The 25745-nt window shown below is 37.5% G+C and overlaps 1 pseudogene; it reads right to left on the bottom strand.

Annotated features, from left to right (window-relative positions):
* Positions 1–5207: 5207 nt before the first annotated feature.
* Positions 5208–20303, bottom strand: LOC132664871 (2-iminobutanoate/2-iminopropanoate deaminase pseudogene; annotated as a pseudogene).
* Between the last annotated feature and the right edge of the window lie 5442 nt (positions 20304–25745).

Genomic DNA, 25745 nt, shown 5'->3' with positions numbered 1-25745 from the left:
TTATATCTTTCATGTCTCTACTTAACATGTTCAGTCTTTCCTCTAGATTCTTAAAAATATCAAATACAGTTATAATAACTATTTTAATGTTCTTTGCTCATTCTATCATCTATACTATTTCTGGATCAGTTTTAACTGAATGATTGATTGGATTGACTTTTTTTTTTTTTTTTCCTAATTATGGATTCTGTTCTTCTTCTTTGAATGCTGGACAATTTTTGACCAGATGCCAGACAGTGTGATTGTTGAGTGCTAGGCATTTTTGTATTCCTATAAACATTTTGTGCTTTGTTATAAGACAAAGTTTAATTTCTTAGAAACAATTTGATCCCTTTAGGTCTTGCTTGAGTTAGGACCATAACAGCATGTAGGTCTAGGGTTAAGTTAGCCTCATTACTGAGACAAGGCCATTCTGAGTATCTGCTACTTTGTGAAGTGTGAGGTATTCCACTTTGCTTATGAGGCACTGTTACAAGTCCTATGATTGTTCCCTCTAATCCTTTTCAGGTAGTTCTCTTTCCTCAGCCTCAGGTGCTTTTCTCTTACACACAGGCTGATCTGTACTGAGCTAAATACTAAAAGGAGAGGCTCTGTAAATGTAGTCTCTTTCTGTGTGGCTCCCTCTTTCCCAGTACTCTGCCCTGCAAAATATAGCCAACTCGGCTTCCTCAGGTTCCTAGCTCATATCAGGGAGATTGCTGGGCTCTTCCTGGCTTCCCCCAATCCCTGTATCTTAGGAAACTTTCTCCAGGCAGTAAACTGGGGTAATCAGAGAGTTTCATTCGTTTCCTGTCTCCATTGGCTGATGTTAAATGCTGCAGGACCATGACTTCATATATTTTGACTGAATTTTCAGTTGTTTCAGGAGGGAGGGTAAATATGGTCCCTGTTTTTCCATCTTTTTATAAACAGAAATTTGTATCTCTACGTTTTAGCTGTACATCATGTTAGATGTCGTATAATTAGGTATTTTGTTTCCACTCTGACAATATTTGTCTTTTATTAAAACATCTTGCCATTTACATTTACCATAATTACTGATATATTTAAGTTCAGATCAACCATCTTAACAAGCTACTATGTTACCTCTTCTATATTCCTTTTCCCTTACTTCTTGCCTTCTTTGGGATTTTTTATTATTCCATTTCTCCCCCATTAGATAAGAAATCATATGCTCTTTTAAGTTTACTTTTTTTAGTTATCTCTACACTCAATGTGGGGTTCAAACTCACAACTCCACGATCAAGTCGCACACTCCTCTGACTGCGCCAGCGAGGTGCCCCCCAAAATTATATGCCTTTTTACCATTCTTTTAATGTTTATGCTCACTTATAGTGTGCATCCTTTTTCATAACAAATGAAAATTTTGAACAAGTATTTCATCATGAACTTTGTCATCTTTTTAAAGCAATTGTCAATACGATTCAGGAGATTCAAGCCACTAAAGAGCAGAAATACAAGTGCACGGGAAATATTTGACAAGAGAAGACGTTTTTCCGTTTTGTAAATACGCTGGCAGATCTCAGAAAATTAAAAGAAAAAAATCATAAAAGAAAAAGGCAAAATTGGAAGCAACACAAGGATATTGTCAAAAAAACAGTAAGAGACATAGAAGGAAAGAATTAGAAAAGCAGGGAAATGGAAATAGAAATAAAGAATGTTAAGAGGATCAGAGAGAAATTAACTGCTGTGGAAGGATGGCAAGGGAGGCCCAATTTATGCAGATGAAAACAAAAACAATAGGACAGACTAAATATTTAAAGATATAATTCAAGAAAGTTTTACAGAAATAAAAGAAGATATGAATCTACAGGTTGAAAAGGATCCGTCCCAGGAAAAATTCACACAAAACATTTAACACCAAGGCATATTCCAAAAAATATTAGTACATCCAGATAAAAAGTTTGCCACTTATGGGTGCCTGGGTGGCTAAGTTGGTTAAGCATCTAACTTCAGCTCAGGTCATGATCTCATGGTTCGTGAGTTCAAGTCCCACATTGGATGAGCTTGTGCCCCACTTCGGTTGAGCCCCTCTTCTTTCTCTCTCTCTCAGTCTCTCTCACTCTCTCCTTCTCACTCTCTTTCTCTCTGCCCCTCACTCATTTGTGCCCTCTCTCAAAAAAAAAAAAAAAAAAAAATGTCACTTATAAGTGGAGGCATCAGTGGGCAGATTAGGCTGACTCTAAGTTTCTCCACAGCCTGGGTCAATGCTAGAGGACAGTAATGTCTAAATTAGCTCAAAGAAAGAACAACTCAAGAACCTTAAATACAACCAAACTGTCTTTCAAGGAGTAAGGCAAAAGATTGAAAAGCCTCAGCCTCCTACCTCCCATAAGTTTATCTTTAAAAATTACCAAAGGATAAATGTCAGCCAATCAAACATAAGAGCATAAATTATTATATATATATATAAAAAAAAAAAAGAGTGGCATGTATAGGACAAAGATTGAAACGATCATGGCAACTGTGATTAAAGAATAATATAAATGTTATAAATAATGGCAATGAAGAAATAATAATAATAAATGGAGAGGGGAAAGGAGAGTACAAGAGGCAGCTGACGACTTTCAGAAGAGACTCACTCTGGGGATTAGCCACAGCTAATGTGAATCACCTTACCTGATATTATGCCCCCTTTCTGAAGGCAGCCCACATGCAATGGCTGGTCAGTGCAGAAATCTAAGGACCTAGTCCCCTTGACTTGATTTGTAACAACTCTGAGGAGCCTCCCCACTCCAGAACTCCCACGGGATTGGCTGGGGCCTTTGCTGTGACTGCCTCTCAGCTCAATATTGTGGTGCAGTGGCCCTGCCAGGCATGCTATACAACTCAAGAAACTCTATGCTATTGGAGGTATTTGTGGTATTAAAAAAAAAAGACACCTGTGGTATTTGTGGCAAAACCATACAAGAGATTATACTGCTAAGGTTCTAAAGCAAAGCCTTCCCTTTTATGGCAGACAGTTATGTCTTTTGAAAGACAGCTCTTGGCATACTACTGGCCCTGTCAGAGATGGAGTGTCTGATCATAGCCAATCAGCTGACCAGACAGCCAAAACTGCCTATGATGAGCTGGCTTTGTCAGACCAACCAAGTCATGAGGCCAAGTGGAGCCATCAGCAATCCACTATAAAAGGAAATGGTACTAAGGGATCAGGCATGAGCAGGACTAGAGAGAATATGTGAACTTCACAAGCGAGTGACCTGAACATCATGTCATCCCCATTGTGGCATCAATGCCTCTTCTTCAGCTCACACCTGTAGCCACATTGGGGCCAAGGGGTATTTGAGACCATCTTACTAAGGAGAAACAAAGCCTCGTTTTCATGTTGATCAGTTTAGTATATCAATACAAAGCCCAGAAGAGACTGCTGCCACATCACAGCCCTATGTGCAGCAGCCCTGAGAGGCAGCAGGGAATGACATCCTTCTCATGGATACAGCCTTGGGCACCACCCCTCACCACCCACTTTGTGAGGAAGGAGGAAGCCTAAAGTCAGAATACACATGGACTCATGGTAGGTGACAAAACCTTCAGCTGGTTGAGGAAGAGCCTGTCAGGAAAACAATTGGGAGGTCAGAGGAAGAGACATGTGGATGCACTTATGGAATGAGTACGAAGTGTGTGAAGATCACTGAATCAGAGGTTGATGCCCACCAGAGAACATCTACCACAACAGAGCAAACACAAAGTAGACAGAATGACTCAACCAGCTGGCATCAGCTAGTCTCTCATTGCCACCTCAGGGCTGGCACAATAGGTACATGAAGAGAATCGGTGGTGGTAAGGAGTGGAGTGCTGCTTCTGAGTGAGTGTCCAACCTGCCAGTGACAGCAACCCACACTGAGCCCGATACAACACCATCCCTGAGACAATCAACCAGACACATTAGGGCAAGTTGAATCTGTTGGACCCTCTCCATCCTGGAGAAGGGTGGTTTAACCTTGTCTGTAATAGACGTATTCTGTCGATGGGTTTGCCTTTCCTACCCACAGAGCCTCATGCTCTGTTCCTGGGGCAGCCTGGACCATGACTATCAGCACAAGGATGTAAGGCCCACTCCTCTTGCCCCAAATTAGGACAACTCTGAATGGTCACCCCAGCCCCAGAGCACCCCCTCAAGGAGCAGATGAGGCCTTTGTTGTAACTGTAGCACAACTCAGGTCCTTCCTCTGCCAAGACCACTCTACTCCCACAGGTATTGATTCTAAAAACACTTCTCAATAAACCTAATGCACAAAAGGCTCCATCTCAGAGTGTACATCCTGGGGAACCTGCTTACAGTAGAGGACAAGGCTAGAGACAAAAATACCAGCCTAGGCCAAAGTGTATAAAGGGCCCTCTCCTATATACTATCCATTGCTGATCCAATCTAGGACTAATAGGCACATTCTAACAGGAGGTTCTCAGTGATAAAACTGCTAATTCTGATTTCCGAGTTTCCAAAAAGGGATCCAGTGTTGATAGCCTTGAAGGTGCACCCAGGGTCTGGGCTTCTGAGTTATGAAATTGGGATTTCAAAAGAGAACAAGCAGAGTATTGTTAAACTGACAAATACACTAAAAATAAAAAGGGTCATGTTTGCAGTCACAGGTACAACAATATAACTTGTGTTAAATAATATCATACGAAAAAATATGCCCTGTGTGAAATTTCTAAACAAACAGAACAGCTTCAACATAATAGCAAATATGAGAATACTGGTCTTCTGATTAAGAAAAATGGATTGTCTAGAGAGAAGCTTAATAAACCAGATTAAAGCTATAATATATCTGCAGTAGTTGTTTGTTGTCTAGCAATGCCTTCAGTGAATCCTGCGAAACTTAAATATTGTTCTATAATAGAAAATTGCCAACTCTGGCCAAAGAGAGATCGAAATTTAGCTCCTACACCCTCTTTTTTCTCCCTTCTCTTTCTGTTTCTTCTCTCAGAGGTATTTTTTCCTGCCACAAAAGCCAGAAATTACCAAAACTAAAAACAAGCCTTGAAGTCATATAAGGCTATTTAAAGCACCTGAAACGAGAGTGACTCTAACATGTCTTCCTTGATTTTGAATGTTTACAGATGCCATATTTAAAACTTCGTATTAATCTATATCTCTATTCAGCTTACCAAATTGAGGTATCCAGCAATTAAATTTACTGTAATTATTATTTTATCACACTTGATTAAATGATTTTTATATATTTAAAAAAACAGCCTGTACATATAAAGACCATGGACAAGTCCACATTGAAACGTAACAAAATAATGTGCCAAAAGTGATAAAATAATAACTTGGGGCCCTAGAGAAAATAGTTGTTCAAATTCAATACTAGAAATACTAGAAATTCAATCAGAGAGTAGATAAGAGCCCTAGTGGCATTTAGTTTTCTCAATCAATATCCTAACAGTAAACAACTTTTATTTCCCTCCAGAATTCTTTACATTCTTGTTTGCTCATCAAAAGATCAGTGTCTGTTTATACTGGGTCTTATTTTTAAAACTGCCAGGATCAATTGAGAAAACACCATCTATAGTTTCTTTGGAACATGGGTGCCACATGCATTAGTAGTATTTCAGTAAAAAGGAGTAGACAAGGCTCCCTTCTCGATTTCTGAGCATCCCTTTCCCAACACGCATAGCCAGACTGGCTCTATCACCACAGATCTTCTGCCTGCAAACTCAGAAGGAGACAGGAAGTGAGTCAAGTAACCTACATTGTTAAGAGCCAGGGAGGAAAAGAAAGAGCTTCAGAAGTATCTAGGTTTCACTTATGTCTTTCCAACATGATATAAAAAGTAAATCCTTCAGAAGAGGCAAAAAGGAAAAACACCTGGATGATCTGAGAACATGCATTTGGCTCCTAATTAGTCTCTTTGCAGGACATTTTGTTTTCTTTTCCACACATTCACTTCACCCAATCCAGATTCCCTTCCCTTGAGTGCTGGATGCAGCACTCAACCCTGTGGGCTGCCCTCATTTCTATCGTGTTACATAATGACAGACAATTGCATCAAGACACTCCACACATTTTGACATCTACAAATTGCCTGATACTAAACAACTCTGGTCTGCTTTTGCAAAATTTCAGCTTTTATGTAGCTAAGCCAAAAGTAAAACAAATAAACAAATGTCCTATTTCTCTTAGGAAACTGCCTACTAGCAAAACTCTTCTGGTCAAATATACAAATTTTTGCTCCCAGAGGGCCAAGATAACACATGTGCCTATAAATAGCAGAGAAAGCTTTTCTGGAAAGTAATACATGAAAATGGGTTATGTCAAGATCCTTTCTTTCTGAGCCTTGCGTCAGCCCTGATGCATTTCCCCAAATGGCTGTGCTGCTGAGCCTGCTTATTTTCAAGTCAGTCTGGTCATTTTCAGCCATTACTTTTGCCAACAGAACAGAAGAAACAGAGAGGACTTTTGTAAGTAATCTTTTATCCTGAGCACTGCCAAGTCATTCTTTATTCAGGATAATACTGTTTTCTCATAATTGCCCAGCCTGTTACAATAACGGAATATTATAAAACACTACCTTATTCATATTTTATTTAGCTGAAATTTTAGCTTGCCATTTCCCAATTCCAGAATCCAGTTTTAGCAGTAACCTCATCCTCTTCCTTTGCATCCTGCCAACAAAGGCCAGTTCTTACTTGGGCTTCTGACTTGGACCAGTTGGTGACACGAACTTGTGAAGTGGGAGGCGGACCTCTCATCCCTGTTGCCTCAGATTACGCCAACTTGACTGGCTCTCTGCCTAGGAGTCGCCAGGATGGCCAAAATGCAGATATGCTCCCCTCTGTGACTCAGAAAATTCACTCCATTCATATAAAAATTAAAATACACAGAAAAAAAGATCACATCTCTATCACTGTTTAATTTACCTGCAAAGTTCCAGCCGTACCAGTCTTCAAACTCACTGTTATGCACATTCAGCAAAAACCCCAAAAGATGCTTTCTTAAAATTACTGCTTTTCATGTTTCTATCTAATAAGCATTTTTTTCTCCAATCTTTTTTAACAATAAAAATAAATTTAAAAATAAATTTAGAGAATTTTTTTTATGTATAGAGAATACCCGTATGTTCCCTCTGCCCTGTGGTATACTTTCCCTAATTAGCACCTTGCATTAGTGTGGTACACCTGACGAACCAATATCATTAACTAGAGTCTTTAGTTTACGTTAGGGTTCACTGTGTGTGAACATTCCATGGGTTATGACAAATGCATAACGCATGTATCCAGCATTACTGTAGCGTGCTGCCCTAACAATGTCCTGTGCTTCACCTATTCATCCCTCCCCTACCTCCCCACCACTCCCCAGGCTCCTGGCAACCACTAATCTTTTTACTCTTTGCCTCTTCCAGATATTGTATAGTTGCAATCATACAGTATGTAGTCTTTTCAAACTGACTTCTTTGACTTAACAACATACATTTAAGGTTCCTCCATGTCTTTTTATGGCTTGATAGCTCATTTCTTTTTATTGAGGAATAAGTTCCATTCCTGAGAAGGCATCTATTTCTTCTCCCTCCTCCTCCTTCTTCATCATCATTGCTATATGCCAGGCATTATTCTAAGTGCTTTATACACGTTAATCCTTTCAACAACTTTATAAGATAGGTACTAGAAATATCCCCATTTTACAGATAAAACAGAGGAAATATTTCACAGAGGAAACAGGGCAGATAGCTTAAGTAATTTGCCCGAGGCTACAATAGGATTTAAGTTCAGGTAGTCTGGCTCTAGGGTCCCTGCCCTTAACCACTGTAATATACTGCTTCATGTAAAAGTGTCTACTATATTTTTTTCAGAGATGAATCTTGTTTTATTAATTCACAGAGCTATACTGAATATACAATTATATATAATCGAATTAGGTGTGCTCTTTATTATTTCTCAGGAAGAGCAGCTCCTCTTTCCTACATGTTAAACCCTCTTACTTTTATTTACTTGAGTAACTATGTAATGAGTATCTTCTTACCTACATTCAGCAATATCAATGTGTAAAACTGGTGATAGTAACTAGGTTCATCATCTAATCTTCAATTCACATTCAACTGCCCTATTATATAGTATTTCCATAAAAATTTCAGATATCTTAACCAAAACAATACTTTCCAACATCAATTATAAAAAGTAAATTATTAATTTTACAAGCTTATAAAACTTCCAGACTGACTAACACCGGGCCTACTTATAGTCATGCTGTTGTGAGAAGTCCTTGGAGAGCTACTACATCAATCTCAACACCACCTCCTTTGGGCAACGCAACAACCTGGTAGGCAAACCTAGCAGGAAACCTACTCCTGAAATAATGATATCGAAGTCATTTATCAGCCAGCAAAACAGTTGATTTTTAACTCATTAGTAGAGTTACAGCCTGCAAATTTCAGAATTTCACCCGTGTTTGCAAGAACTTGTTTAGCTTCTTCTACCACCCCTCCTGGAAAGCTCCAATTGAAGGTCCCATGCCTAGCTGTCCTAAATATAAATGGTCCTGTAGACTAAAAGAGCTTCACTGTAGGGACCAATGGCGCTGGGACTTTTGCTGCACTGATCATCCTTCTGATCAAAGATGACGTGGCTAATACTTTTCTTCTGCGGGCACCTCTGGGAGAAGAATCTGATACGCCTCAACCTTCTCACCCTCTTAGCCAGTGGCAGGTATCCTGTGCCTAAGGCATCATTCTCCAATCTAAATATGTACATTTAGGGTACCTGGCTCAGTCTGAAAAGCATGCAACTCTTGATGTTGGAGGCATGACTTTAAGCCCACATTGGGTGTAGAGATTACTTAAATATGGAAATTTATCCTGGGGTTGCAATAACTACTTAGATAATGGAAAATAAGACTAGTCCAGATCATTTACAGCTTAATGTTTAACTTCCATATTATGAAATCAATGTATCCTTAATAGGGACCAGAGTAAAAGCAGGGGAAAATTCTGTCCAGGAATGACTACTTCTTCACTCCATCACCCCAGAGAAGTATAAGTTCATTTTTCAGCAACTTGATTTCTCACTGGATTAAGGATCCTGAGGAGTGAGACCTAAGAAAAGAGTTAAGAATTTGTGAGAACTGAGGGAGGGAGTTAAGATGGCAGAGCAGCAGGAGACCCCGAGCCTGTCACATTCCTGAAACACAGCTAAATCAACACCAAACCATTTTGAATACCTAGGAAATTGATCTGAGGATTAACACAACAAACTGCAAAACTTGAGCCACAGAACTTGGCAGGTACATGGTGTGGAGAGGTGAACTGAGGGAGAGAAAAGTTGTGGAGGGTAGGGAACTGTTAGTGCAGAGAGAGAACAGAGAAAGAGGGAGAGTGTGGTGCATCGGGATCATGCAAGAAAAGCACTCCCCCAAAAAGTAGAGAGAGAGAGGAAAAGTGAAAACATTCACAGGGGACTGAACAAGAATTCTGTTCCCCAAAACCATTGGCAGGAAGACAGCTTGGATACAGACAAAGTAGAGGCAGGAGTAGAGGGAGGCCTGAGACAAAGGAGAGGTGCTTGATCACAGGTCAGTGACAGCCCAAATTTCCTGCTCCCTAGAGCTGGATGAGGCCATTTCCACCTCTCCCGCGCATGTGCATGTGCACCACACTGATCCACCCCAGTAAGCTAAGCAGAGCCACCTAGTGGAGAATGGAGCCCTTACACCAAGCTCCACCCAACTGCACCCTCCAACCATATCCCCTAAGAAGACGACCAAAGTCACTCCACCTCCTTAGTGTACAGACTATAGAAGGCTTCATAGTTTCAGGTGGAGGGGAAACTGGATGTAACTTCATTCGGGTTTAATTCTGTTTGCTGGTTCATTTATTTATTCATTTTCTTTGCTTCTGTTTTTGCTTGTTTTTTTTTTTTTTTCTTCTTTCTTTCCTTTCTTCCTCATTCTTGGATACAGAAAGAGAAAATTTGTTTTTATTTTTATTTTTTTACTTTATTTTTTAAATTATTCTATTTCATTTTTTTATTTTATATTTTATTATATAAGTTTAAAAATTTTTTTAATGTTTCCTTATCTTTTTTTTCTTTCTCTCCCCTTTTTCCTCTGTTCTTTCAAGCTTCCTTCAAAAACCAAAGCACATCTAGGATCTACCTTCCTTCATTTGACTTTTTGTTTTGTTTTTAATTTTTAATTTTCATCTTTTACTTTATTAATTTTATTCTTCCTCCAAAATGATAAAACAAAGGAATTTGTCCCAAAAGAAAGAACAGGAACAAATGACAGCCAAGGGCTTAATCAACACAGATATAAGCAAGCTGTCTGAACTAGAATTTAGAACCACAAAAATAGAAATACTAGCTAGGGTTGAAAACAGCACAGAATTCCTTTCTGTGCAGATAAAAGAAATAAAATCTAGTCAGGACAAAATTAAAAATGCTATAACCAAGATGCAATCACAAATGGATGCCACGACAGCAAGGATGGATGAAGCAGAGCAGCAAATCAGCGATATACAAGATAAAATTATGGAGAATAATGAAACATAAAAATAAAGAGGTAAACAAAGGCAAAAGATCACAATACAAGACTCAGAAAACTCAGTGACTTATTAAAAAGGAATAACATCCAAATCATAAGAGTCCCAGAAGACGAAGAGAGAGAAAAAGGGGCAGAAGGTTTATGTGAGCAAATTATAGCAGAACACTTTCCTAATCTGGGGAAGGACCCAGACATCAAAATTCAAGAGGCACAGAAAACTCCATTAGATTTTAAAAAAAAACAAAAACAAAAACACCACCACCATGGCATAGCATAGTCAATTCACAAAATACACAGACAAGGAAAGGTTATGAAAACAGCAAAGGAAAAAAAAGTCCTTAACCTGTAAGGGAAGACAGACCACATTCACAGCAGACCTATTCACAGAAACTTGGCAGGCCAGAAAGGAGTAGCAGGATATATTCAACGTGCTGATTTGGAAAAATATGCATCCAAGAATTCTTTATCCAGCAAGGCTGTCATTCAAAATAGGAGAGATAAAGAGTTTCCCAAACAAAAACTAAAGGAGTTTGTGACCACTAAACCAGCCCTGCAAGAAATTTTGAGTGGAGAAAAGCAAAAAAAAAAAAAAAAGACCAAAAGCAACAACGACTAGAAAGGACCAGAGAACATCACCAGAAACAATTCAACAGGCAATACAATGGCAATAAATTCATCAATTTCAGTACTCACTCGAAATGTCAATGGACAAAACACTCCAATCAAAAGACACAGGGTACCAGAATGGATAAGAAAACAAGACCCATCTATATGCCATTTGTAAGAGTCTCATTTTGACCTAAAGACACAGACAGATAGAAAGTAAGGGGACAGAAAACCATCTGTCATGCTAACAGTCATCAGAAGAAAGCTGGAGTAGCCACACTTACAAGAGACAAAATAGATTTTAAAATTAAAACTGTAACAAGAAATGAAGAAGGGCATTATATTACAATTAAGGGGTCTATCCACCAAGATCTAACAATTGTAAACTTTTATGCCCCCAACGTGGAACACCCAAATGTATAAGTCAATTAATAACAACAGAAAGAAACTCATTGATATTAATACCATAATAGTGGGGGACTTCAACACCCCACTTACGACAATGGACAGATCATCTAAACAGAAAATCAACAAGGAAACAATGACTTTGAATGATACACTGGACCAGATGTACTTAACAGATATATTCAGAACATGTCATCCTAAAGCAGCAGAATACACATTCTTTTCAACCGCACATGGAACATTCTCCAGAAGAGATCACATAGTAGGTCACAAATCAGTACTCAACAAGCACAAAAAGATCAAGAGCATACTTGTGATATATTCAGATCACAATGCTATGAAACTTGAAATCAACCACAAGAAAAAATTTGGAAAGACCATGAATACTTGGAGATTAAAGAACATTGTACTAGAGAAAAAATGGGTTAACCAAGAAAGTAAAAAGAAAATTAAAAAGTACACGGAAGCCAATGAAAATGAAAACACAACAGCCCCAAACCTCTGGGATGCAACAAAGGCAGTCATAAGAGGGAAGTATATAGCAATCCAGGCCATCCTAAAGAAGGAAGAAAGGTCCCAGACACACAACCTAACCTTACGCCTAAAAGAAATGGAAAAAGAACAGCAAATAAAACCCAAAACCAGCAGAAGATGGGAAAACAATAAAGATTAGGGCAGAAATCAATGATATTGAAATTAAAAAAAAGCAAAACAAAACAAAACAGGAGTAGACCAAAACAATGAAACCAGGAGATGGTTCTTTGAAAGAATTAACAAAACAAATAAACCTCTAAACAGATTGATCAAAAAGAAAAAGGAAAGGACCAAATAAATAAAATCATAAATGAAGGAGGAGAGATCACAACCAACACCCCAGAAACACAAACAATAAGAGAATATTATGAGCAAGTATATAACAAATTGGGCAATCTGGAAGAAATTGACAAATTCCTAGAAACATATAAACTACCAAAACTGAAACAGGAAGAAATAGAAAATTTGAACACCCCTTAACCAGTAAAGTTGAATCAGTAATCAAAAATCTCTCAACAACCAAGAGTCCAGGGCTTTCCAGAGGAATTCTACCCAACATATAAAAAAGAATTAACACCTATTCTTGTGAAACTGTTCCAAAAAAATGAAAATGGAAGGAAAACTTCCAAACTCATTCTACAAGGCATTACCTTGATTCCAAAAACAAAGACCCCACTAAAAAGGAGAAGTACAGACCAATTTCCCTGATGAACATGGATGTAAAAATCCTCAACAAGATACTCACCAACCAAATCCAACAATACATTAAAAGAATTATTCACCACAACCAAGTGTGATTTATACCTGGGATGCAGGGCTGGCTCAGTCTCTGCAAATTAATCAATGTGATACATCGTATTAATAAAAGAAAGGGTAAGAACCACATAAACCTCTTAATAAATGTAGACAAAGCATTTGACAAAATACAGCATCTTTTCTTGATAAAAACCCTCAAGAAAGTAGGGATAGAAGGATCATACCTCAAGATCTTAGAAGCCATATATGAAAGACCCACCGCTAATGTCATCCTCAATAGGGAAAAACTGAGAGCTTTCCCCATAAGGTCGGAACACAACAAGGATATCCACTTTCACCACTGTTATTCAACATTGTATTGGAAGTCCCAGCCTCAGCAATCAGACAACACAAAAAAATAGAAGGCATCCACATCCACAAGGAGGAAATCAAACTTTCACTCTTCACAGACAACATGATACTGTATGTGGAGAACCCAAAAGATTCCACCCAAAAACTGCTAGAACTGATCCATGAATTCAGCAGTCATGGGATATAAAATCAATGTACAGAAATTGGTTGCATTTTATACACCAATAATGAAGCAACAGAAAGAGAAATCAAGGAATGGATCCCATTTACAATTGCACCAAAAACCATAAAATACCTAGGAATAAATCTAACCTAAGAGGTAAAAAATCTATACACTGAAAACTATAGACAGTTTATGAAAGAAATTGAAGAAGACACAAAAAAATGGAAACACACCCCATGCTCCTGGATAGGAAGAAAAAATATTGTTAAAATGGCGAAACTACCCAAAGCAATCTACATATTCAATGCAATCCCTATCAAATAACACCAGCATTCTTCACAGAGCTAGAGCAAACAATCCTAAAACTTGTATGGAACCAGAAAAGACCCCGAATTGCCAAAGCAATCTTGAAAAATAAAACCAACGCTGGAGGCATCACAATTCTGGACGCCAAGCTGTTATTACAAAGCTATAATCATCAAGACAGTATGGTACTGCCATAAAAAACAGACACTCAGATCAATGGAACGGAACAGAGAACCTAGAAATACACCCACAAATGTATGGCCAACTAATCTTTGATGAAGCAGGAAAGAATATCCAATGGAATAAAGACAGTCTCTGCAGCACATGGTGCTGGGAAAACGGGACAACCACATGGCGAAGAATTTACTTGGACCATTTTCTTACACCATATACAAAAAAATAAACTCAAAATGGATGAAACACCTAACCGTAAGACAGGAATCCATCCAAATCCCCCAGAGAAAACAGGCAACAACCTCTTTGAGCCTCAGCCGCAGCAACTTCTTACTTGCCATGTTTCCAGAGGCAAGGGAAACAAAAGCAAAAATGAACTATTGGGACCCCATCAACATAAAAAGCTTCTGCAGAGCAAAGGAAACAATCAGCAAAACTAAAAGGCAACTGATGGAATGGGAGAAAATATTTGCAAACGGCATATCAGATAAAGGGTTGGTATCCAAAATCTATAAAGAATTTATCAAACTCAACACCCAAAAAAACAAATAATCCAGTGAATAAGTGGCAAAAGACATGAACAGACAATTTCCCAAAGACATCCAATGGCTAACAGACACATGAAAAATACTCAGCATCACTCATCATCAGGGAAATGCAAATCAAAACCACAATGAGATGCCACTTCACACCTGTCAGAATGGCTAAAATTAACAACTCAGGCAACAATAGATGTTGGTGAGGATGTGGAGAAAGAGGATCTCTTTTGCATTGTTGGTGGGAATGTAAACTGGTGCAACCACTCTGGAAAACAGTATGTAAGTTCCCCCAAAATTAAAAATAGAACTACCCTACAACCCAGCAATTGCACTACTACATCTTTATCCAAAGGATACAGGAGTGCTGTTTCAAAGGGGCACATGCACCCCAATTATAGCAGCACTATTGACATTAGCCAAAGTATGGAGAGTCCAAATGTCCATCAACTGATGAATGGATAAAAATGTGATATATATGCACAATGGAATATTACTGATCAAAAAGAATGAAATCTTGCCATTTGCAACAACATGGATGGAACTAGAGTGTATTATCCTAAGCAAAATAGAGAAAGACAAATAATATTAGATGAACATAAGGGAAGGGAAGCAAAAGTAATATAAAACAGAGAGAGGAAAAAACTATAAGAGACTCTTAAATACAGAGAACAAATTGAGGGTAGTTGGCAGGGTGTTGGATCAGGGGAAGGGCCAAACGGGTGAGGGACATTAAGAAAGAAACTTGTTGGAATGAGCCCTGGCTGTGATATGTAAGTGATGAATCACTAAATTCTATTCCTGAAATTATTACTACACAGTATGTTAACTAACTTAAATTTAAAAAGTAAAAATAGTAGAATTTGCAAGAATTGACAGAAACACAATGACGAAATGCAGTCTGGTTCCTCAGACAAATTACTACTAATGAAGAGTTGGCTGATCTCACTGTTTGGGCTCTCTAGAACAATTTAATCTCCACAGTTTGTTTGCTCTACCAAGTACATGGCTGGTTAATACACACTGCTCATTAGAATGATGAGGAACTAAAGGAACAAAATCACAGAGACCAATTCCAGATGATAAAGTAATCCAAGAATACACCCCACTTGGATTAGTTAAGATATAAATACAACTATCACTCTTTTACCCAATACACAATGAATGTTATTTCTAGAAATAACTGATACAAAACCTGACCATGACTATAAACTGTAAACTTCTCATGAGGGAATTTAGATCTGCAAAATAAAATTTTATTAAAAAAAAAGAAAAAAGGATTTAGGAAGTTGGACTTGACAGAAATTATGACTGCAAAAGATAATGATAGAGCAATTAGGCAAGAAAAAGAAAGGGAAGACATCCAGGTTGGAAAAGAGTATAACTATTTCTATTTGCAGATGGCATGATTTTATGTATAGAAAACCCTAAATAATTTACACCTAAAACCTAATAGAGCTAATAAAGAAGTTCAAAATTGAAGACACAAGATTCTCAACAAAGCGGTTACAAGGAAATATACCTCAACACAATAAAAGCCATATGCAATAAACCCACAGCTAACAAGATATTAAGTGGTGAAAAGCTGAAAGCTTTTCCTCTAAGATCAGGAACAAGACAAAGATGTCCACTCTCACCAGTTTTATCCAACATATTACTGGAAGTCCCAGCCAGAACAATCAGACAACAAAAAGAAATAAAATGTATTCAAATTGGTAAGGAAGAAACAAAACTGTCACTACTTGCAGATGACATGATAGTATGTACAGAAAACTCTAAAAACTCCACCAAAACGCTATTAGAACTAATCAATGACTTAGTAAAGTTGTAGGAAACAAAATTAATATACAGAAATCTGTTGCATTTCTATATACTAATAACAAACTAGCAGCAGCAAGGGAAATTAAGTAACAATCCCATTTACAATTGCATAAAAAAAAACAAAAACTAGGAATTAACTTAGCCAAGGATGTGAAAGACCTGTACACTGAAAACTATAAGACATTCATGAAAGAAACTGAAGACAACATAAATCAATGGAAAGCAATACCATGCTCATGGATTGGAAGAATTATTATTGCTAAAATGTCCATATTGGCCAAAGCAATCTAGAGCTTGAATACGATCCCTATCAAAACACCTAAGGTATTTTTCACAGAATTGGAACAAATAATCCTAAAATTTGTATGGAACCATCTACCCACCCACCCCCACCCCCACCCCCACCCCCACACCCCACACAAAACAAAAACCAAAGCAAACTTTAGAAAAAAGAACAAAGCTAGAGGCATCATATCATAGTCCCAAATTTCAAACTATACTACAAAACTATAGTAATCAAATCATTATGGTACTGGCACAGAAACAGATGCAGAGATCAATGAAACAGAACAGAGGGCCCAGAAATAAACTCATGCTTATGTGGTCAATTAATCTATGACAAAGAAGGCATGAATATACAGTAGGGAAAGGGCAATCTCTTCAATAAATGGTGCTGGGAAAACTGGACAGCTACATGCAAAAGAATGAAACTGAAATGCTCTCTTACACTGTACACAAAAATAAATAAAAAAATGGATTAAAGACCCTAAATGTAACACCTGAAATCATAAAACTCCTAAAAGAAAATATAGGCAGTAAACTCTTAGACATTTGTCTTAGCAATATTTTTTGGATCATTTCAGACAAGGGCAACCAAAGAAAAATAAACAATTGGAACTACAAAAAGTTTTCCCAGAGCACAGGAACCCATCATCAAAATGAAAAGGCAACCCATGGAATGAGAGAAAATACTTGCAAATCACATATCTGGTAAGGGTTAATATCCTAAAAACATAAACTCATATAACTCAACAGAGGGGCAGAGGATCTGAATAGAAATTTTTCCAAAGAAGACATCCAGATGACCAACAGAAGGAACATGAAAAGATGTTCAACATTACTGATCATGAGGGAAATGCAAATCAAAACCACAATGAGATACCACCTCCCACCTGTTAAAATGGCTATAATTAAGAAGACAAGAGATAACAAGTGTTGGAAGAATGCGGACAAAAAGGAACCCTCATGCATTGTTGGTGGAAATGCAAACTGGTGCAGCCAGTCTGGAAAACAGAATGGAGGCACCACAAAAAATTAAAAATAGAACTACCATATGATCCAGCAATTCCACTTCTGGGTATGCATCCAAAGGAAACAAAAACAGTAACTCGAAGAGATATATTCACCCCCACGCTCAGCATTATTTATAATAACTAAGACACAGAAAGAACCTAAGTGCTATCAATAAATGAACTGCTAAAGAAAGTGTGGAAAATATATTTACATACAAACATTAGAATATTATTCAGCTATAAAAAAAGGAAATCCTGCCATTTCTAACAAAATGGATGGACCTAAAAGGTATTATGCTAAGTGAAACAAGCCAGAGAAAGATAGATACACCATGATCTCACTTATATGTGGCATCAAAAAAAAACAACAAACTTTATATGCAGAGAACAGATTGATGGTTTGCAGAAGAAGGGTGAAGATAAAAAGGTACAATCTTCCAGTTACAAAATAAATAAATCCTGGGGATGTAATAATCAGTGGTGACTACAGTTAATAACACTGCATTGTATATTTGAATGCTGCTGAAAGAGCACATCTTAAAAGTTCTCACCACAAGAAATAAATGTTTTGTAATTATGTGTGGTGACAGATATTAACTAGACTTACTGTGGTGATCATTTCACAATATACACATATATTGAATCATTATGTTGTACACCTGAAATTAATGTTACATGTCAATTATATCTCATTATAAAAAGTTATTATTATGTTAGTTTTGATAATACTTTGGTTATGCAGGACCCATGTTAGTTTTAAGAAGTATTTAGAGGTAAATGTTAAAATGTCTACATCTTACTTTAAAATACTTCAATATAAACATAGAGTTTTGAAAAACAGGAAGATCAGTTACAAAAATAGTTGTAAAAATGTGAGTTTAATAACTGGTTCAATTTTCGAAAATCATGCTTTAATGTCAAGAATTATGTTTAACTGGACAAAAAGTTGCATGGATGAGAAGCTTTAAACTCAAGAGGCCTCCCTTTCACTGCCCCACTCCCACACACACAAAATGCTAAATAGAAATTTCTCTAAAGTGTCAACTTTAAATGACACCCTCATATAATTTTAGAGGCACTTTTAGGTTTGTTATACCAATGTTCAGAATCACTAGAGACAGGGATTCGAAGATCTGAAATTATAACAAACTATTCCAGAATAATCACAACTCAGACAACATGGAATGTTGGTTTTCATACTGTTGTCTTTATTGCATGTGCTTCATTTTCATACCCTCCATGGAAATTATGCCCTTTGTACAGTAATAAACATCCTTCATTCTAAGCACATATCTAACAAATAAGGAAGCAAAGATCAATGTTTGGGACAGAGGAATTAAACTTCAGTTAATGCCTAACAACTAGTCTCATCATATGATTTTATAAATTGCTGTGACTGACAGTGCTGGTCACTGGAAATAATGTAAAGGCTACTAATGAAAAGCAGTAAAGGCTTAGATTCTCGGGGATATAAAACCAACCTCATTAAGACACAAATACATTAGACCTACAGAGTACACATTTGTTCTCTTCAGGAAGCTTACAGCAAAGAAAAAAAATATTACGGACATATGATCAATACACAAAAATCAGTTGTAGCAATGAATCATCTATGAAATTAAGAGACCAATTCCTGGGGCACCTGGGTGGCTCAGTCGGTTGAGCATCCGACTTCCAGTCGGGTCATGAGCTCACGATTCATGGGTTTGAGCCCCTCACAGGGCTCTCTGCTGTCAGCCCAAGGCCCACTTCAGATCCTCTGTCTTCCTCTCTGTCTGCCCTTCCCCTGCTCTCTCTCAAAAATAAATAAACAGTAATTTTTTTTTAAGAGAGAACAATTCCGTTTACAATAGCCTCAAAAACAGTAACGTACCTAGGTAATAAAGTTAAAAGAGAAGTGCAAGACTTGTACACTACAAAGAAAAGAAAAACTATGAAACATTGGTGAAAGAAATTAAAGAAGATGCAGATAAATAAAGTCATCCCATGTTCATGGGTTGGAAGATTCAATATTATTAAAATGGGGATACTTCCCAAAGCAATCCACAAATCCCATGCAATCTCTATCACAGTTTCAACTTTCTTTTTGTTCGTCAGAACAAGTTGATGTTAAAAATCATATGGAAATGCAAAGGACCCAGAATAGCCCAATCTAAAAAAACAAGAACATTGGAGGATTCATACTCCTTGATTTCAATACTTACTGCAACGTTACAGCAATCAAGACAGTGAAGTGTTGGCATTAAGGCTAGACTTACAGATCAATGCAATAGAATTGCAAGCCTGGAAATAAATAAATATATATATATACATATATATATATATATATATATATGATAATATGTCATAATATATATGACAAATTGATTTTTGACAAGGGTGCCAAGACCATTCAACAAATGGTGCCAAGATAACTGGGTATCACCATGCAAAATAATAAAGTTGGACCCCTTCCTCACACTATATACAAAAATTAATTCAAATGAATCAAAGACCTAAATGTGAAAGCTAAAAGTATAAAATTTGGAGAAGAAAACATAGATGTAAATCTTTGTTAATCAGTCAGGACCAACAGGAGATGATAGATAAACAACCAGATAGACTAACAGACCAATCAATCAATAGAGATAGATAAACAGATGATGTATGGATACATACATACATACACACCATACATAGACAGACAGACACAGCACAGAGACTGACTTATTTTAAGAAACTTGCTCAACTGACTGTGGGGATCTGGAAAGTCTGAAATGTGTAGGACAGACTGGCAGGCTGGAAACTGAGGCAGGACTTGATGCAGAATTTATTCTCCACCAGGAAACCTCAGGTGTTTCTCTTAAGGCCTTCAACTGATTGGAGGAGCCTACTCGCATTATTGAGAGCAGTCTCCTTTACTTAAAGCCAGCTGATTGTAGACATTGTCTGTATCTGCGTCTACATCTATAAAGTATTTTAACAGGTATCCTAGATTAATGTCTGATTAAATAACTGGTTACTACAGCCTAGCCGAGTTGACAACATAAAACTAGCCATCATAATGACTTTGGACTAAGCAATGATTACTTAGATGCACCAAAGTACAAGCAACCAAAGAAAAAAATAGAAAAATTGGACTGCATAAAAATTAAAAACTTTTGTGCATCAAAGAATACTGTCAAGAGAGTAAAAAGACAACACAAAGAATGGGTTGCAAACCAGGTATCTGATAAGGGTCTACTACCCAGAATATATAACATTTCTTACATCTCAACAATAAAACAACAAAGGACACAATTTTAACAAGAGGCAAAGGACTTGAATAGACATTTCTCTAAAGAAAATAAACAAATAGCCAACAATCTTGTAAAAAGAGGCTTAGCATCATTAGTGATTAGTAAAAATCACAACGAAATACCACTTCATACCCATTAGCATTGCTAGAATCAAAAACAGTAAGTGTTGACAAGGACGTGGAGAAGTCCCAACCCTCACACTCTGCTGGTAGAGATGTAAAATGACACCACTTCAGAAAACACCCAGGCAGTTCTTCAAATGATTAAACACGGCTACCATATGACTCAGCAATTCTACTCCTAGGTGTCACCCCAAGAGAAATGAAAACATATGTCCATGCAAAAGCTTATACACAAAAAATTAATTTAAAAACAAAATAAAACAAAATCTTCAATCCAGGCTAGAACACAATTATTTAGAAAGTGAGCTGATAGCAAAGTTCTGGAAGTCACTGTGGGGTTTTTATTTGCCTTTTACTCTTTGTTCAGAGACAATTCAGAAAACTAGTATATTTGGGAACAACAGGTAATTTTCAGTGACTAAAATATTTTCTGACATGAAGGTGACTCATCATATCACACTCCCCATCTGTGATTCTAGCAAGATACACCTTCAACATAGCTGACTCTTGACAAGTAGCTGAGTTCTTCCTTGCCCAGGGAACACATCTAAACGCATTGGTAATCGAATACTAAGAACCATCATTATTACACGAGAAATGATTCTCAAAAGAAATGGTCTCAAAATTAGAGAACAGTCATATTCATCCGTGAGTGTGGACAGGAAGACCACAAATAAAGTAACAATACAACCTCAGAAAGAGAAATGTCTGTAGTGCTTGGAATGTTTTAAGAGGCATTCCACCTAACCCCACATTATGTGTTGAAGTTCAGAACTAGAGAGAAAGAAATTAAAATAAAGATCATCCAAGGGGTGCTTGAATGGCTCAGTCAGTTGAGCATCTGACTTCAGCTCAGCTCCTGATCTCAAGGAGGCTCATGAGTTCAAGCCTTGTGTAGGGCTCTGCACTGGATAGCTCAGAGCCTGGAGCCTGCTTCAGATTCTGTCTCCCTCTTTCTCTGCCCCTCCTCAGCTCATGCTCTGTCTCTCTGTCCCTCTCAAAGATAAACATTAAAAAATAATAATAGTAACTTAAAGTTCTTAAACCTACTAGAAAGAAATCTCCTTTGTTTTGCAAAAACAAAAATCTGGGGTGGAATCACCCCTACACCACCACCCCCAAACATATACAAACACACATGCTTTGACAGTCTGCAGAGCTCAAGTATGGGGCTGGAGAAGAACACCAGAGGAACTAACAGCAGAGGGCCAGAAAAGTAAGCAAGAAGGGAGAATTCAGAAAGAGAATCAGCACACTCTGTAGTGTGCTCCTCTTTGGAGAGCAAGAGAATGAGCTTAAGCACCCAAACATAGTTTACATTTCCTATTCAATAGTGTCTGCTATATGCTAAAGACACTTCCGTTACTTTTCCCCAAATTACTGTATATTAGACCCTTTGGTACTGAAAGTTTGGTCCACCAATGAAAGGACATGAGTGGGAGTTAAGAAATACTGAACCTTAGGCCCTATCTCAAAGGTACTGAATTAAACTCTGTATTTTGTTAACAACCCCCCCCCCCAAAATGCCATTAAAATCTGAGTTTTGGTCTAACACTACTAAATTAAATCCTTTCCAGACTGCACACTATATGCAAATAAAACTATTATTCTGCGTGCCCCCACAGGACCAGCAAGACTTAACACATTGTAAAGCATTCTATGATACTTAGAGCACACACTGTAAATGACTGAAAAAATCAATGAACTTGGCTCTGAAAACATCTCAGAACTTCCCTACTCCAACTTCCTTTTCATGGGTGAGGAAACTACTCCAGAACATGTAGGCTGTCTAAAGGCTATGTTATTTTTAAATGATAATACAACCCTTTAACAATTCACAGGTTGTCAAACACCAGGATGAGCAAACCAGTATTTAGGTATGGTTTCTATTCTCTTTAAAGGATATGCTATCAAAGATAATATACATAGGTGTTCAAGAACCTTAGGAGTCCCAAGGGTAGGTGCTTTCTATGAACGTCTCCCAAATGACAACACTTCACCACTTCTCTTGGTATTTGCCACTAGACAAGTTGCCTATTTGCCAATCGCTAAGCCCTAGTAGATTGTAACCATAAAACACTGTGTGACACTCACCACTGTATACATGCCGGGTGGACTGTAGGAACCTAATACACTTCTGTTGAATTAATGAATATAACTAACCAAATAAAATCAACTGATCAAAATCAGACAACTGTTACTGGTAAAGCCAGTATTAAAAGCCAGTCTTTTAACACCTAGCAGGGGAATTAGGAGCAAATATTAACCCACATTTTAACTTTGCTTGATAAAAACCAATTGAATAATCATTTACTAAGGTTCTAACCTTTCCAGGATTACATTATATACAACCGCAGAAGGCAAGGTTTAGTAAGAGGAAAGCCCTACTCTTGAGATTTGCTTCAACACACCACATAATGACATTTACTACAAGTAGACTTTTCTGCAGGGGGTAGGTGGAGTCCACAACTCAAGGGACTTCACTGTGATTATATTCACAAGTGAAGATGATTAGTGGAAGAGGTAAATTCGAAATATAGTTTCCTTTTCCTTTAATCCCATTCCTTAGCACATACATAGGTTTTATGGTAGGTTGCATATATGAAATTTTCTACTGCAATGCAGTCGAAATAGTGGGGCTTTCAGCCCAAGTTATGCAAGCTTTCTTTTGAGCTACAGGTAAGTTTACCTCTTTCCAACGGATGTCATCATGGAGACCTGTTGCTGGGGCCGAAGCAACTGTGCCCATCCAGAGGTGGATCCACCAGGCCTACTACACCCAAATGCAGAAGAGGGAAGTGTTAGGGGTGCCAGGCATGCCTGACTCTTGGTTTCAGCTGAGGTTATGATCTAGCAGTTTCATGCGTTCGAGCCCCGAGTCGGTCTCTGCACTGGCAGCATGGAGCCTGCTTGGCATTCTCTCTCTCTCCCTCTCTCTCTGCCCCTTCCCCCACTCGCCCTGTCTCTGTCTCTCTCAAAATAATTAAACTAAAATAAAATTAAAAATAAACTCATCCAGAATGCACAAGCAGGTTAAGTGAAGTCTACATAACCTCATATAACATCTTGAAAAATCAGCCCACACTTTACATAGTAGAGACTTGATGCAAATGCATATTTTAACATCATTTAAGATTTAATGCTCTTAGATTAATAACATTATTAAATTCTAGCTAGCATTTATTGATCACTCTATATCAGACTGTAATTAAAACATTCATATTATTTCATGAAACCACAACTCTGGGTAAACATGGACTTTACAGGAAGAAACTGAAGGTGGTTAAAGAGGCCGACTGGCCCAAAGTCATAGGGCATATGGCAAAATGGTATTTGCCCCAGGACTTGTACTAGCTTCCTCTCTACTGTTCTTTGTTATCAATATTACTATTCTGTTCCCCTTAGAACCTTATTGCTAATGGGCACTTAGGCTCTCTCCATGCAGATGTGATCATTCACTCAAAAACCAATAGTTGACCATAATTTAAATGTATGTATCACCTCAATATTATCATCTGTATCCATGTACTTAGTAAGTAGCATTTCACAAGGACTTAACACAGGGAAGTCTTGAAAGTAACTTCCCTAATGTGTTTGGTAAACAGAACTCAATAAAGTTTTCATCATATAAAAAGTTACCTCATTTCTGGCAGTCATGATTCCAACAATTTGTAATCCAAATAAATAATTCTAACATTTCTTTGCAGCCCAATTCATTTGTTTTCAAAAGGTGGTATTTTTAATGATCTTAAGTATCTCAAATAAGAAAACATCCAATTCTTTATTTTTAGTTTCAAAAAATATACTTTGGAGGTATGTCATTTAAAACTCAAATAATTTAATTATTAGAATAGATTTATAAATAACTTTACACATTTATTATTGTGATGATCATGACCACCATATTTGGATGCTTAGACATCAAGCCTCAGAAGTAAAGCCAAAAACCTCAACACATGAGGACAAAGGAGGACAACAGTGATAGGTTGAGAAAAAGACCTACAAATCAGAGTGGTAAAGAAGTTAGGAGAGGATTCAGGTGAAGGAAACAGGATTACAAACACTAACAGAGGTGATAAACAAAGGGCACGTGGTAGGAAGGAGGCCATAACAAGTGGTTCAAGCTGGTGAAGCAAACTCCCGAGAGTATTCTTCAAATTCATGGTTAGTTTTGATGTCAAAGGAAGAAGATGGAAGGGATCACAACCAAGATGATGGGGAAATCTGAAAGTGCCTAAAGGAGCTGAAAGGAAACACTCAGTCAACAAGACAGAACAAAATTGGTCACAAGAAGAACAAACGTGACCATAGACTGTGAAAAGGAAGATTCCCCAGAGAATGATGGTAGAGTAGTCAAAACAGAAAGGGAGGGGCCTCTTTTAACTGCAGTCTATATTCTAAACCAATAAACATATTCAGCACCCCTTACAACTGAGCTTGGGGATCGCACCATTTAGCTTGAAGACACCTTGATTAAAATGTGTTACCCTAAATTAAAATGTTATCAATTTATCAAGTTATCTATCATCACCGATCATAAATAATTTTCCTTCCTATGCAGGACCACACTGACAGCAAAGTGAATATCACTCTAATACTTCATAATCAAAGGTTTAAGACAAATGTGGGTCTCAAAGTACACTCAGGAGTTTTAGTTCTTTTCAAACTGTCTGGCTAATAGAAAAGAATAATAGACTTAATACAGAACTGTATTTACATCAAATGAAGGTCAGATCACATAGCAAGGATATTTCTGTGGCAATCTGGCAAGAGAAAAAAAGGTAAGAAAATTTGAGGTCGAGCAGCACACCACAGTATAGACATGGAAGAAAGAAGAAAACAGAAAAGAAAAAAAGACAGAAAAAGGCAAGAGATAACACCAATATATACATTTCAAGCAGATTAAATAAAACATCCTCAA

This window comes from Panthera onca, chromosome F2, assembly GCF_046562875.1.
Source record: "Panthera onca isolate mPanOnc1 chromosome F2, mPanOnc1 haplotype 2, whole genome shotgun sequence".
NCBI lineage: Eukaryota > Metazoa > Chordata > Mammalia > Carnivora > Felidae > Panthera > Panthera onca.
This window is presented reverse-complemented; position numbering and strand designations above follow the sequence as displayed.